Source organism: Gavialis gangeticus, unplaced genomic scaffold (assembly GCF_001723915.1).
Source record: "Gavialis gangeticus isolate Ggan-Ray unplaced genomic scaffold, GavGan_comp1, whole genome shotgun sequence".
NCBI classification, from domain to species: domain Eukaryota; kingdom Metazoa; phylum Chordata; order Crocodylia; family Gavialidae; genus Gavialis; species Gavialis gangeticus.
Window position 1 is genome coordinate 134,284,112 of NW_017729022.1, and position 10,472 is coordinate 134,294,583.

Below are 10,472 nucleotides of genomic sequence, written 5' to 3' on the forward strand. Positions count from 1 at the left end.
GCAGGGCTGGGGGGAGCTGGGGGAGTGGGTGGGGCCAGCAGGGGTGCCCTCCCATAGTCCCTTCCCCCCTTCCAGCCCCTTACCGCAGTGGAGCCCTGGTGCTGAAGCATGCTGCCTGGCAGGCCATGTGGTTTAGCACTAGGGCAAGGGCCCAACCACAGAAACACTCTGGCAGCCAAAGCATCTCCATGAAGGACCCAGTCTCTGGTTACCTCAGGGCACGGTCCCTGCTTTTTTTAACTTTGGTTTTTTAGACCCCTGAATATCCAGGGATCTAATTTTCTCCCCACACTGCAGGTTTACAGCACGGGAAACATTTTTTTGTTCCCACACGTGCCTCTTGCTTTGTCTCAAATGGGTTTGAGATGGGGCAAGAGGCACACGTGCACTTGTCTGAACACACCCATAAGGGACAGGTCAGGAAGTCTTAATTGCAACAAGAGGGATTTTAATTTGCATATTAAGAAGAACTTTCTAAGTATGGGAGTGGTTGAGCCTTGAAGCAGCTTATCTAAACATGTGGTGGAATCTCCATCCTTCATTGTTATTAGAAGCAGATTCAACAAACACATGCTAAGGTGGTTTTTAGTCATGGATGATCCCACTTTGAGCAGGGGATTGAACTAGATGAGCGTCAGACGGCCTTTTGAGCCCCGTTTTCTGTGGACATCTTAACATGTGTCCCAGGTGGGGTGAAGTGGGGTTTAAGTAGAGTGGCTCTTGGGAGCTGCTCTAATCTAAGCGCCCACAGAATCTCATGTATTCAGCATCCCACACTTCAAAATGTTGGGAGGGGCACTTTAACTAAAACTCATTTGACAGTGGTGTTAGGGGCGCTTTAACTAAAGCTCCAGATTCATTGAGTCTGCTTCAACACTTGCTAATCAGCACACATTGGAGGAGGCGTCAGGCACCTGTATAGGTGCCCTATGACACTATGATCTGGCCCATTTGCAAAAACAGATCTAAATCTAAATTCAAATGTTTGCATATTTGAGAGGGTTTAGACATTAGCAGATAAGGCAGCAGATAGGGACTTGGGATATTTGGGCTCAGTTCCAGACTCTGCTGCAAATGCCCTGTCTGTCATGGTGTGAGTGACTCTCTCTGTGTGACAACTCCTCATCTGTAAACTGGGGATAATATTCCTTCCTCTCTCTCCTAGTCATGACTACTTGGATTGTAAATTCTTTGCGGCATCTAGGCTCTTACTAATATCCATATGACACTGAACACAATGGATGCTGATCTACACTGAGTATCTAGGCATTTCTATAATGTGAATGGTGATGGCTCACCTCTGCTTATCATCGTGAACTGGCAAAACTGACACCCAGTCAATTTATTTATCAATACCAGGATTGATATGGCTGTTGCACTTCCCCTTCGCCACAGCAGGAGGTACTATAAGGAGGCAAAGCCTGTTAAAGGTGCTTCCTCCGTCCATTCCTCCATTTGAATCATGAAAACATGGAGGAAAACAGCCTGACAGCCACAGAGGAGAGACCAACCTCCAGCCAAAAAGGCCAGTGTGTTAAGGGGACAGAGCAGCTAGTACAAGACATCTCTCCAGCTCCTCCAACAGACTCCAGGCTGGGCTTCATCATTGTGTCTTTCCACTTTCTTATTGGGTACCTAACCTACAAGCTGCCTCAGTGTACCCTGAGCAGCAGCATATTTTAGGACAGGTCATCTCTTTGGGATGCAGTTCCAGGCACAAATGAGTAGGGTCTGAAAGGATTCCCCTGTGGCTTTTTATATATTTTTATAGGTTACTTCCATATTTGCTAAATCCCCCACTTCTGCTCTCTTATATAGCTGGAGAATTTTCTTAACAAGTGACGATGTTATAAGTATTTTTAAAACCTTGTCATTAACTCAGATTTATGCACAAGCTGGAAATAAAATGAACTCACCTAGTGGGTGTTATTTATCCAAAATGCAGTGACTGTGAAGTCAAGATTTGGACAGGAAATCATAATATTTGACGCTATCACAAATTTCTTACTACATGTTTGCCAGAGAGAATTGCAGCTTACAAGCGCATCATATCACATGTTTTCAACCTTCTTGCTCTGCAGGTATCAATTATTAATTATGTGGTTATTTTGCCACTGATGTTTGGGATGGAGGGAGAAATCAATAATTAAATTAAAAACTAATCCTTCAAAGCTGTAGGATCAGAGACAGCAGAACTTTGAACTTGTCATACAAGCCTTGTAGGTCACAGCTTGGTCACCTCTGGTGAATACAGGCCTTGATTTCTCACTGTTACTCCAGTTTTGAAGTTATACCAGCTTAAAACTGGTCAAAGACGTGAGCCAGAACTTGGCACCCATTATTTTGCAATCTGCTTAGATATCTGTAATAAGAAACAGAGTAATCCATCATTTACTGAGACATTTGTGTGTTAAAATGGCTTGATTTTTCTGTAATGAGGCTATAAAGTAAACAAATGGGGGGAGGGGGGAGAAAGAATTACAATCACATGTTTCACTATCCTAACACAGGATAGTGAAATGCAGATTCTTTTTTAAAAGCAAATGCTGCCTTCTTGTTCTAAAGGAAAACCCCGAGCTTGTAAATACACCCTCTAGTGTATAAGATTCAACAAAAAGTGAGAAAGACGCTTAAAGAGGTTTGCTAACATCTTTTGAGAAATACCTTGGGGACCAGAACATGAAGAGTAGCACTGGCTATAAGGTCAGTCTCAAGAAACATTTAAAGAAAACTATAGCACATGGGGACATTCTGCTTTTTCTCTAATTGCTTTCCCATATGAAGGGACGCTTAGCCTAAGAGGCTTGACAGCGAGGGGTTTATGCTTCCTATGGGCATTGATCTGCTCAGAATTTTCATGAAATGAATTACTGGAGGTGAATATTAATGCATATGTAATTATGCCAGGAGGTATTTCATCTAAGGCAGGCAAATCACACCAGCCATATCAATTTCAAACAAAACCCAAAAGTGTTCAATTGACATATCTTTATGTTCCTTGTATAAAAATTAGGGCTGTTTCTGCTTTTATTTATGCATGCATTTAAAATGCACACTGTCCATGCAAAACATGCACATCAGACAATAAGCACTGCAGGGAAGCCAAACGCATTAATGCAGGCAGCTGTACTCAGCATTACTTTGTGTGTCAGTTTATAGTCATGACAATTTGCACAAAAACTGCTGAAGATAGCTAAAGTGCTTTACTGCCAAACTTTCCTCCCTATCTTTATGAAACCACTTATGCACTTGCTGGAAAAAAAAATAAAAAAATTGCTCCCAAGCTGTTCCTACTGCCTCTTTCATCCCTCCCTCTGCTTATTTTCATTAGTCATATTCACATAAATCAGGAAGATTTTATGTCACCAATAGTTACATTGCATTCATGCTAATACTTGCTTTCCTCAGTTACCACACTCAGGCACATGCACGCTGCACACTCTAAGGCTAGAGGTTCCAGAAACCCTGTGAATGGATGCTCAGTCTATATTGGCTAAAAAGGTAGACAGTGGATCACATTCTGTTCTGTGTAGGGAAAGTTATGTCAGAAGATCCACAAGGAAGGGAAGATACATTCTGTCATAGGCGACTGGTAGCGGGGGCACGGGGAGGCACATGCCCCCCCAACAGGGTCCCCGCCACCAACGCCATCAGCAGTGTCTGCGCGTGCTCTCCAGCTCCATCCCTGCTGACAGCATCTGCTTGCCAGCTCTGTCCCCACTGACACTGCCTTCTGCGGGTGCCCCCCAGACTCAGGAGGCACTAGTTGCCTGTGCATTCTGTCACCATACCAGTGTCACAGTATATTCCTGTGCAACAACTGAAAGAGGGAAAATGTTCATAGTCCCGGCCTGGCAGAACCTTAAGTTGAGGAATCATAGCTCACATATTTGTATGAAGAAGGTCTTTGGTCAAGTGACGGTGGCAGTGCATGCACCTCAGACTATTCATGTCCCTAGGAGAGAATCTGGATAAGGAAATATGGACATCTGTGGGGGGAAGGTGACTTTTGTAATGTTCATTCATACCCTTTATGGTGCTACCTATATGACTGAGTCAAGCAAAAGGTCCACCCAAGCCTAATGGTCCACTGAGGCTAGCATGATAAAGATCCTGCTGCCAGCAGCCACACAAAGCAGTGACGTGGCTGCTTCTGATTCCACAGCTTGAGTAACCAGGTGCCCATTTATGTTTAGGTCATCTGGAAGTGGTCTTTGGCATGAGTCCAGAGCAGGGCTATAATTCATATCTCCTAAGCCATAGCAGGATGCCTTAATTCTCTGCCACCACATGCCAATTAATTGTGCTTGAATTTATCCAATATTCACTCATGACATAGACATTCAAGTGAAATAAAAAAAGAAAGGGTACATTTTTCACAGCAAAATCATCACTCAGCTTCCTGATATCAGGTGACACCAGTAAAATTGCCTCCAGGCTACAGAGAAATGCTTTTGTAGAACATACTTTTGTAGAACATACTTGAATTTATGCTAATAATTTATAATCTCGCTGCAATCCCTTTTGTGTCCCTTTGTATTCTGTTCTGCCAATCTCCCCTTTCAAAGATGCAACTGTTTAACACAGTAGTCCCCCAAAACAAGTTCACGATGTCAAGCACTACACCTGTAGTGACTGACATATCATGAATATTGGGCAGCACTTAAAAAGCCCACCCAGGAATACCACAGATAAGCTTCTAAATAATAGTCAAGAGTAAACACCACCTGAGAGTAATACCAGCCATGTTTCTGAATAACAGCTGAGCAACCAAGGAGGAGACAGTTGTCAGCAACATCAGCACTTAGCTTGGGATCACAATCAACCACTATATGGGTGAGCTTCCCTTATGTCTTGTATCTGAAAGGCAGTAGGCAATACCATACACTTGGGCCTTTGATACTATTTATAGGGACCTACTGAAATTGTGATTGTGTATTTTTCATGGAAAATGCAAAATTGGTCTGGCTCTGAGAAATGGCAAATTCTACGAAAAATGGCATGCTAGTTGTGAAAAAACAAAGAAAAAAGCAAAAAACAAATCTACCAGTAAGCAGGGAAAAGAGTGGGAAGCCCTGCAGTCCTGAAGCACTAGGGAGAGGGGAGCGGGGTGCCAGGGGAGCAAATAAGAGGCTCGGCCCCTGATTGTAGGCTTAGTCCAGGAGCCAGTCCAGGGTCTAGCTAGAGAAGTGATGCTGGCTGATACAGTATGCTGCAGCCTGAAGAAGATTCAGCATGAATGCTGAGAAGAAATCACCCAAGACAATCAAATATGTTTCAGTTTTGGACCATGTAAGGCAGTATCCTGCAGGGGCCTTGCAAGCATACTGATCTGTAGCATCTGCAGTGTAACTCTGAATGTGTTGAGGAAAACCAGCATAGATTGACACTTAGGAGTCCAAGGTGCACATGAAGCAAAGGGCTGTTGCAGAAGCTGAAGGTCAGAGCAACAAACAAGCAACAGTGTCTTTGTTCTTTAAAAGAACCACAGAAAGCAGCTTGGCAAGGCAAGAGGCAACATTTTTCCTCATGGAGGCTTTCATGGTGGTGAACATCCCATTGGAGAAGCTTGATCACCCTAAGTTAAGGGACTACACCTGAACCAAAATATGCCAAATATTAGCAGTTTTCCGTGTGCCAACAAGCTCTGCCAGGACTATCTCCCTGCAGTGACACATGTACAGTCCACGAATGCTGCCTTGGCAGAATATGAATCCTTCTCCATTGTGTCTGATGAAGCCACTGACCCTCAGGACAACTACGTGCTGCACATTTGTATCAGGGAGCTGGACAGATGGGAACCTGCTCGTTTCAAACAGAACCAATCCACCTCACATCTGTCAGTTTTCTACCATGTCTCAGGCCATAGTAAAGATAGTTGTCAACTATGGCTTAGAATTTAATGAAGTCTCAGCATTCCTGTCTGACAATGCCATGCGTGTGTGCAAGGCTGTCTCTGATGTTCATCTGGTGTGCTCCAAATGCAGTTTGTGCCACCTTCAGTGTGCACATTCTGCCTTTAATCAGTGTCATCTGGTGCACACAGTTCCTTAATGTGGATATCCTGGTGTCATCCTTCAAGAAGGCCTTCAAACACGATCCAGGACATAAGGTCCGGTACAGGGAATCCATTGCCAGTCAAAGTGGAGACTTGCATGACACTGTGCTGCTGCCACCAGAGCCTCTGTCCATTCGTGGTTCAACATGGTCCGTTACCATGACAAGCACATGCAGGACTACCAGCAATTTGTGAGCAAGGGGCTAAAAATCACACCCAGTGCACAGTGCATGCTTAAGCTTCAAGATCTCTTAAGGCAGGGCAACATTCAAGATCAAGTCATGTTTGTGGCTGAAAATGCCACCCAATTCATGAAGCTTCTAACATGATTTGAAAGCCAGAAGGCCATGATCCACTACACATACAACCTCATGGATTTGATAAGTTGGGTCGAAGACACAGCATCACAAGAACTGTCAGGCTATCCTCATGAAAACCAGCAGAGATAGGAACTGCTCCAGGCAATAGCTCTAAAGCTGAACCACTGCTACAGGTATGATGCATCACTTCTTCTGTGGTTCAGATAACCACCTGCTTCCTTCCTTAGTGCTGTTTACATTTTGGTCCCCCAACTAGGTGCCTATTCTGAGTTGTGACCCTCAGCTATCAAAATCAATCCCTGGATGTTGGAAAGAGCATGACAATGAATGTGCTGCTTATGTGAGCTTTGTCAAAGACTGTCAGATGCCTGTGCCTGTGTCTTGTGACTCTGCTTGTGACAGGTTTCCATATCTCTATGCCCTGGCAAAAACACTGCCTCGGCATTCCAGCAAACTTAGTAGATGCTGAGAATGCCATCTCAATGTACAGACAAGTGTTCACCCCACAGAGAAAGAGGCTATGTCTATATGAGAATCTGACTGCACAGTAGCCCAATACTATTGCACAGTAGCATTGCATGACAAAAAACATGATGCAACCCTATTGCACAGTAGTGTTAGGCTACTACTCAGTAGCATCACAAAAAAGTCATTTATTGGCATTACTGCACAGTGACTCAGGTTCCTGTGCAGTCAGGGTCTCAAGTAGATGTAGCTAGAGAATGTCTACAGTTACTGCAACTGGATGCGGCATGCTAACATTTGATACCTACCATGAATTGTAAACTCCTTTTTATTATGTCCTTTAATAAAGTGTATATAGTTGGTATTAATTACAATTAATGCTGTGTATAGCTTTAAATTTCATAACACATTTCAGTTTAGTGTTTAATTAAATGCTTAGATTGCTTAATAATGTGTCGCCTGCTTAAGCCCACAAAAGCCATTAACGGTAAGCAAATAAGCCACAGTTTTGGGCCATCTGTCATTCTGTGGGGAAGGGTGGGACTGCCAGGACACGTTAGCCAATCTGTAGTGGGGGCAAGGGACACTGCACTCAGCCTGAAAAAATGGCAGTTGGTCCCAGGATCTGCCCTTGAAATCAGCCAACCACCTCCTTGAGTTCAGGAAACCTCTACCTATGGACCAGAGTGACGCTACCTTATTTTGACATAGCTAGAGTAACCATAAGTCCCAGTTTAGCCAGGGCAGTCCCAGATTTCAGAGGCCAGTCCCAGCCAACTGGCGAGAATTAAAATGAGTATCCCAGAAATGCAGGGGTGCAGGGCACAGTCTGGTGAGGAGGCAGAGTGATGAGGAACAGAACAGATAGGCAGACACCACTGCCGCCTGCCTCCCCGGCACACCATGTGGCCATACCCCCACTTCTGCCTGCAGCAGCTCCGACTCAGGAGAACGGGTAAGGGGAGTGTCACAGATTTTCTATTCTCCCATAGTCACCCTAGACATAGCCCATGAGGACAAGTTTGCTTCTCTAACTTAAGATCATCAAATGGGGTGGGGAGAGGGAGTTTGATCCAGTGAGACAGGATACATTTATTTTGCCCAACAGAAATAAGTTTTGTGTACTGACTCCATCCCACTTCTAGGGACTCTGAACCTGTCTGTCCACGTACCTTAATCTTCAAAGGCAACAGCTGTAATCATTGGCTGAAAATGAAGTTTATAAGGCATCCGGTGATCAGTTTATGAGCTGAGGACTGAATGTATGTGAGCACCTCCAGACTTCATGCAAAGCTAGTAAAAAATGTCATTTGGTAGATCTGATCTTTTCACCTCTTTTTGATCTGGCAGCCCCTTGTACACAGCACTGAACAGCCTATCCAGTGCCACAGACAAAGATATATAGGCTAGGTCTGACACAGCCTCCTTACAAGTAATTGGCTCCTTTATTTTATTGAACCTATCTAGTTGCTATCCAGCTGGATGAAAGACTCCCTCTGTCTGCTTAATGAGACCTCAGCTGTCTTAGCTTTAACCTTGGGGGGAAAAAAAGAAAATGGCATTTTACTTAACAGCAAAGGGCTCACCTGAATGACTAAGACAAAGATCACTGATAAAAGTCAATGCTTGATTCAATTGAAATGTTCAAATACAATTAGGGCAAAGAAAAACAAAATCAAGACAGCATTAACGTTCTAGTCCATAGCTTACTGCTTCTCATTTGTTTCCCTGGCAGACTTTGAAGAATCAGCCCTGGACAGTCGTGTCACTGCTGTGACAGATCAGCCAGGCAAACCCCCAGAGTTTGGACCATTACCAGTGGTGCCAAAAAAAATCTTGTTAAAAAAAAAATCTTTACATTAGCTGCATCTCAGATTGTTGTCATGTATGCTTTTAGTTTTATGCATTTGCTTTTCACTCACCTTCACTGTGGAATTGGATCAGTTGGTATCTCTTTAGGGCAGAAAATGCTTTTACAGCACTGTATTAGCAGAGTTATTTTACACGTAATGTGCTGCTATTATAGGACTTTTCATTTTTCCAGGATGATTAAAGTGTCGCACCATTTCCATTGCAAAGCTCGCCTCACAAGGCATATTCTTACCCATACAACCTGGGTCTGGCAGGGACTTCTAAGCTTGGAAGGGGACAAACTAGCTTAAAACATGGTTTGATCCAACTTGCACACATGCTTTGCAGAACCAAACTGGGCACTTTGATGGTAGTAGCTGCTGGAAGGTCAAGGAGGAGCCATGGTTTTTTGTCAAGATCAGATCATAGAGTCTTCTTTTCACCAGCCTCAGGGACTGGGGTGGGAGGAGGAAAAGTGCAGAATCCAACTGAGGGGATGAAGCTTTCAAGGCTCTTGGGTTCCTTCTCTGGGAACCCCTGATTCTACAGAAGATTAATCTCTCCAAACTGCTGCTTAGGCTCTTCCAGAGTAGCATGGCTCTTTCCTGTTAGAGTGACCACATAAGTTCTACCCCTCATCTACCCACCAGGTCCCTTCCTCTGATAGGTGCTGACTTCATTGCCAATGCATGCTAGAATAGCTGACCACAAAAAGGCATGTGTATGAGTAGCATTTCCAGAATATATATATAACTTTGTAGCTGCTTCCTATCATGCCATTAATTGAATGCATGGCCAGGAGCTCCTGTGGCTGGGACCCCAGGCAGCTGATCAGAGCTCCCAGCTGGAGGGGGGAGGGGGGTCTATGTGTCCCCCCAAGCCTGAGAGCTTCCAGATAAGAGGGCTCCTAGCTGCAGGGGGGCCCCACTCACCCCCACAGCTGAGACCATAGCTGCTGTGATCTCCCAGCAGTGGGGTGCCCCACAGAGCTCCACAGCTAGGAGACCACAGCAGCTATAGTCTCCCAGCTGTGAGGGTGCATCAGGTACCCCTGCAGCTGAGAATCCCATCAGCTGGAGGTGGCACTGTGGTAGCCAGAACCAGAGGGGTTACTATCACAAGCAATAAATATATGCTTTTGGAGGCATTCAGGCAATTGTCTAAGCAGTTAAGATTAGCTAATACAAAGCTTGCAAGTTTGCAACCTGCAAGTGGAATTTGTCTGTCACAATTTAACCAAAGTGTTGAATCTAACAGTTTGCACTGATCATGGGCTCTAAAACCAAGCAGAACTACAAGATTAGCTGATCTAACAGATTTTTTAAACGTCAAGCCATAGCAAGATCTGACCACCTAATATCATTAGCACATTCCTAGGAATCCAGGAATAAGAAACTAAGGGCAGGTAATGCTAATTTCAAACCTCAAAGTAATGTGGTGTAATTTGCTTATTGGGTGAACCTGAGTTCGGGCGATAACCTTTCATGATAATTTCTAACACCTTTTGATCCCATAGGGTAACAGCTATAGGGCAAGATTGCGAGTGGCTCTAAAGCCAACAGATTAGCATAAGATAAGGCATAAAGGAACACGCATGTCAAGTGACCAGTTAGAAGGATGGGACAGAAGGACCATCGCTGTACCAACCCTGGACCCCGGACTCCCAGTGTGAGTGAGGACCAGATCCTAACCAAGGGACTTTCCCAGTGACCCCTCAGACAGTGTTGATCGGGGACGCCTGACTTCACTGGAACAACTTGGCATGCACCTGGCATAAA